Below are 6000 nucleotides of genomic sequence, written 5' to 3'. Positions count from 1 at the left end.
TCTACCTCCCCGGCACAAGTAATCCTCCTGCCTCAGCCTTCTGAGTATCTGGGACTACAGGCATGAGCCACCATGCCCAGCCTTTTCTTTTCTTCCTTTTTTTCCTTTTCTTTCTCTCTCTGTCTCTCTTTCTTTCTTTCTTTTCCTTCCTTTCTTCTTCTTTTTTTGATGGAGTCTGTCTCTGTCGCCAGGCTGGAGTGCAGTGGTGCGATCTTGGCTCACTGCAACCTCCGCCTCCCGGGTTCAAGTAATTCTCCTGCCTCAGCCTCCCAAGTAGCTGAGACTACAGGCGTGTGCCACCACGCCAGCTAATTTTTGTATTTTTCTAGAGAGGGGGGTTTCACCATGTTGGCCAGGATGGTCTTGATCTCTTGACCTCCTGATCCGCTTTCCTAGGCCTCCCAAAGTGCTGGGATTACAGGCATGAGCCACTGTACCTGGCCCTTTCTTTCTTTTTATCAAGACAACAACATGTCTTTGTAGTGCTCCCAAGGCTAAAGTATACCTTATGTCTATGTAAACACTCAGCCTCAGTTTTGCAATGGCCCATGTTGGCAGTAGTGCAAACAAAAACAATTATGAAACCCATTTTCCTTTGACAAAGAGAAATAAGTGGCAAGAACTGCTTCTTTCTCTTAGTATGGGTCTCTGAAAAGAACCAGATCAGTCAAAAGGGGAATATTTTTCTGGAGGGATAGGTTTGGTCTAGTGGCTTCTACCTCTTTTAGATGACTGCTATTTCTCATTTTAATGTTAAATAGACACTAATAGGAGAAATCACATTAATTCAGTCAACAAACATTTACTGAGCACTTCCTGTGGTCAGGCCCTCTGTTAACTTCTGGGAATACAATGACAACTCTGACAGTCCCAACCCAAGGAGCCAACAAGTCCAGGGATAGAGACAGACAAGAAAACAATTACAACTCCACCGTTAGAATAAAGGTACATTGAGAACTTGCAACAAATATTCTTCATCCCTTATCTTAATTATTCATAACATGTTTACCACCAATAAGAACAGCAATAACAATAAATGCCCAACTCAGACAGCAATGCCCATTTACCCTGTGTTTACACAGCATAATACAAGCAGGCAGTGGACAGAGATTCTCTTGTTTAGTCCTCACAACTCTGCAAGGTGGGTTTTATTACTCTCCATTTCTAGATAAAGGATCTCACCTAATATTACATGGGCCAGTGGTCTTCCAGTTGGGGTATGCACAACCCTGGGGGTAGGTGAGGACCCTGCCTGGGGTCTTCAGGTGGGGACCATCAACCTCCATTTGTACTCTTTTCTGAACATTGGTTTGAGACAGAAAGTCCCTGCAATTAAGGCATTAAGCTGGCTCTTTTTCTATTTCTCATTTCATAATTGCCCTTCTCCTGCTTTACCAAAACCTTTCACCCCCCCATCATATATATATATATATATATATATCCCCATACATATTCTATATATACATATCCTATATATGCATGCACACACATCATATATATGTATGTATATATGATATATACATATATGCTATGTATACATATATAGCGTGTATATACACATGTGTATGTGTATATGTGTGTATATGTGTATATATACACACGTGTGTGTACATATATACATCATATATGTGTGTCTATATATATGGGTGTGTCTATATATGTGTATATATATGCAAATACATATATATGATGTGTATATATAAGATGTGTGTGTGTGTGTGTATATATATGTGTGTGCATGTGTGTGTGTATATATATAGTATATATATATTTTTTGAGACAGCATCTCACTCTGTTGCCTGGGCTGAAGTTCAGTGGCTGATGACAGCTCACTGCAGCCTCCCGGCTCAAGTGATTCTTCCGCCTCAGCTTCCTGAATGGCTGGGACTACAGGCGTGCATCACCACACCCAGTTGGTTATTTTCTTTTTTGTAGAGATGGTGGTCTCACTGTATTGCCCAGGCTGGTCTCAAACTCCTGGGCTCAAGCAATTTTCCACCTCAGCTTCCCAAATTGCTGGGATTACAGGTGTGAGCCACTGCACCAGCCCATCCTTTATTTTAATATTATGCAGTGCCCTGAGGCATATAAAAAACCCATCTTCCCAAGTAAAGGAAATTCAAGCTGATGCCTGCAGAGCCTCCTTTAACAAAGGCTCTGAAATACCCTCTCTCATTAAAATGATAATTTCCAATAAAATTTTTTTAACAGTGATTTACAAAATGATAAAATTTATTTATTTTGATTGTGTATGGATCATGGTAACAATAAAAAGACTTGTCAAAATAACTAAATTGAAAGAATCTTGAACATTTAAAGCCTTAAGACCACCGGAATTGAAGACCACAGAAATATTAATTTATATTCATATTTTTGTTGCAGAAACATAATGAATGATCAACGAAAGGCTTTTAAGCGTTAAAAATATATTATACTAGATAAAATTCTTTGGGGGAAATGGGATGGAAATACATTTTCAAGAGAGAAAGGAGCAATGTAAAATGAGGATGTAAAATCCTTCTGCTGGTTGTCCTTGGGGTTTTCTTTTAAAGAAAAGCTTGGCGGTGTTTTTCTTTTTTTCCATTGGATGATGGTGAATATCAAATCACTTTGGTGCTAATATTTCATTTAATACATTAATTTTAAAATTTTCTGTAGAGATGGGATCTCACTATGTTGTCCAGCTGGTTTCAAACTCCTGGCCTCAAGCCATCTTCCTGCCTCAGCCTCCCACAGTGCTGGGATTACAGGTGTGAGCCACTGCATCCGGCCCCATTTAATACATTTAAAAGAGTGGTGTAACAGTTTTTATTCAAAATGTCATATTTACAATATTCTAGAATGTATACCATTTTCAACTAATTAAACCTAAACATCCTTGTAAAAAGTGTGAAAAGTTATATAGTTTTTCAAAGTTCGATTAGCGGTTATGTAAGCAGAAATGTTTCAAGTATGTGTGGTAGAGCCAGGCTTCAGTTCCCTGTCTTAAACACAAAGATCCATATCACTTCCAGGTACTACAATGGTTTGCTGTTTTTCCTGCTTCCCCAATCTCCAAATAAACTAAAGTATCAACATGCCTCACCTCACATAACTCTAAGGTTTCAGCAGTTGGCAATTACACCTGGAAACCATTTTTCTAAAATAAACAACAACTGTTTGCTTATGGATCAAAATGCAAAGGACCATAACATTTAGACTCATCTTCCTAGTACAGATCGAGTTTAAAAGTGCCATGGTATAGCTAAATTATAAAGAAAAATATGAATATAACTGCAAAAGTGGAAGGAGATTTGGGATAATTCTTGCCCATTTTGTTAGGCCAAATGCATCTTTGTGCAAATTAGAAAAAGGTGGTCTTCATCCCTTCACTCCTATCCTTTTGGGGGTGAAGGGGCAGTGGCTAAAGTACAGACTGGGTTTCAGCTACCACATCCTCCTTCAGTTAGCTGCCCTTCGTGTGACAGAAACATGTGCAAACCGTGCAAACAGCCCTGTGCCTTTGTCTTATGTTCCAGCCAGCCAAGAAAAATCATGTAAAAGAGCAGCTGCTGTTTGGGGTAATGAACTTGGACCCTCCCCAATTTGTTCCAAGCCTGTTTTTGTATTCATTTTTCCCACATTTATGTTCCTGGATGGAAGCTTCCGTATCTGCTCTTGGCCCTATTTGAAATTCCCTAGATTTCCTTCCTGGCTCCTGGCCTTTGGCTTTTCATGTGGCTCCTGATCCCACACGCTCCCTTAATTTGGATTCTCCTTTCATTTCAGGTGAGAGGTTTCCCACTACAGCCTCTTGGGCCTCACCCCCAATACCCCTTTCCCATCAGAACAGCCCGGACCTTCCCCTATGGTACAGCAGAGACAGAACTTAAATGAATTCTCAAGAAGTGCTTGGACTCACACCTAGCAAAATTACATGGCATTTAACCTTTGACACAAAAAATGCAGCTTCTAGGAATCTATCTAAAGATACACTGTGGCAAATATGCAAAAAGAAGCATTATTTATCAAGCACTATTTCCTAATAAAATAATTCTTAGGTCAGGCGCAATGGCTCAGGCCTGTAATCCCAGCACTGTGGGAGGCTGAGGAAGGCAGATGGCTTGAGCTCCGGAGTTCAGGACCAGCGTGGGCAACATGGCAAAACCACATCTCTAACAAAAATACAAAAATTAGCCGGGCATGGTGGCATGCACCTGTAGTCCCAGCTACTCGAGAGGCTGAGGTGGGAGGATCGCTTGAGCCTGGGAGGCACAGGTTGCAGTGAGCCAAGATCGCACCACTGCACTCCAGCCTGGGTGACAGAGTGAGACCCTGTCGAAAAAAGAAAGAAAGAAAGAGAGAGAGAGAGAAAGAGAGAGAGAGAAAGGAAAGAAAGGAAGAAAGAAAGAGAAAGGAAAGAGAAAGAAAGAGAAAGGAAAGAAAGAGAAAGAAAGAGAAAGAGAAAGAAAAAGAAAGAAAGAAGGAAAGAAAGAAAGAAAAGAAAAGAAAGAAAAAGAAAGAAAGGAGAAAAAGAATTCTTACTAATAAATGCAGGAGAAATGATAGAATTGAAATATCACCATTTTCAATTCCTAATGAAATAACGTATCTAGGCAATGACCATCAATACCTAGATGCTAAAATCATCTGATCAAACACTGATGGGAACTTCGTAACAGATGGATCAGGCTAACAACATCTGAAACCACTGACTGGTTTCAATGTCATAAAAAGAAAAACAACCAGATATTTTCTGTCTCCTGATGAGTAGCAATTGGAACTACGTATCACCTGTAAAATCTTCTGGCCAAAAAATTAAGCCCAGCTAGATCTTATTAAACCTTTAAATCTAACAGTTAGTTTTGAAGCTTTTACAGATTAAATGAAGTCTGAGATTTGCTTCAAAATGAACCAGTGGTGGGGAGGAGGTGGGTGAGGTGTAGGTGAAACAAGATTGGCCACGTTGATAATTGCTGGAGCTGGGCGATGAAAGCACAGGTATTTATCACACCATCTCTCTACTTTTGTGTGTTTTTTTGTTTGTTTTTGGTTTTGGTTTTAAGGAGCAGAGAGTTTAATAGGCAAGAAAGAAAAGAGAAGGCTGAAGGAAGACGCTCCCCCGTACAGAGACAGAGGGAGGGGACTCCAAAGCCGAAAGAGGACGTCCTCTTGTGTAGGTTTTAAAATACTCCCAGATAAAATATTTTTGGAAGAGTACGTGGTTGGATTCAACAGCTTTTTTTTAATTTAAAAAAATCACCTCAATTTTTTTGCTTGCTCTAACGTGCCATAGAAATTCCTGAGGTTTCACTTGTTGCTTTATAATGAACTGTGTAAACACAAGCTGGAAGAGATTAGCTATGCGCAAGAAGGGTTGGTTAAATATTGAGACTGCCTTGCTGAGGGAAGCCTTTTAATGAATCTCAGTAATTTTGCAAGAGAAAAGATAACAATGAACACTACATTAAACATCATTCTTTTGCACTTTGCTAAATATGTGTATGTAAATTACTGTCTGTTACTGGATATATACAGCATATACATATGCACTTTTTTTACTTTTTATTTTTTGAACGGAGCTTGCTCTGTCACCTAGGCTGGAGGGCAGTGGCGCAGTCTTGGCTCACTGCAATCTCTGCCTCCCAGGTTCAAGCGATTCTCCTGTCTCAGCCTCCAGAGTAGCTGGGACTACAGGCGCCCGCCACCACTCCTGGCTAATTTTTGTATTTTTAGTAGAGACAGGGTTTCACTATGTTGGCCAGGCTGGTCTCGAACTCCTGACCTCGTGATCCATCTGCCTCGGCCTCCTAAAGTGCTGGGATTACAGGCATGAGCCACCGTGCCCAGCCCATATATACTATTTATACATTTTTAGTATCATTTTGCCTTTACATTTTACCTAATTTCAGATACATTTTCCTCATATCAAATAATTCAGCGTTTTTTAGTACTAACATCATAGTCTGTAAGCCATTCAAAAAATGTATTTCACAAAATAGGCTATCTCATCCTTTGAGC

This window comes from Pongo pygmaeus, chromosome 1, assembly GCF_028885625.2.
Source record: "Pongo pygmaeus isolate AG05252 chromosome 1, NHGRI_mPonPyg2-v2.0_pri, whole genome shotgun sequence".
In the NCBI taxonomy this organism is placed as follows: Eukaryota; Metazoa; Chordata; class Mammalia; order Primates; family Hominidae; genus Pongo; species Pongo pygmaeus.
Note: the sequence above shows the minus strand (reverse complement) of the source record.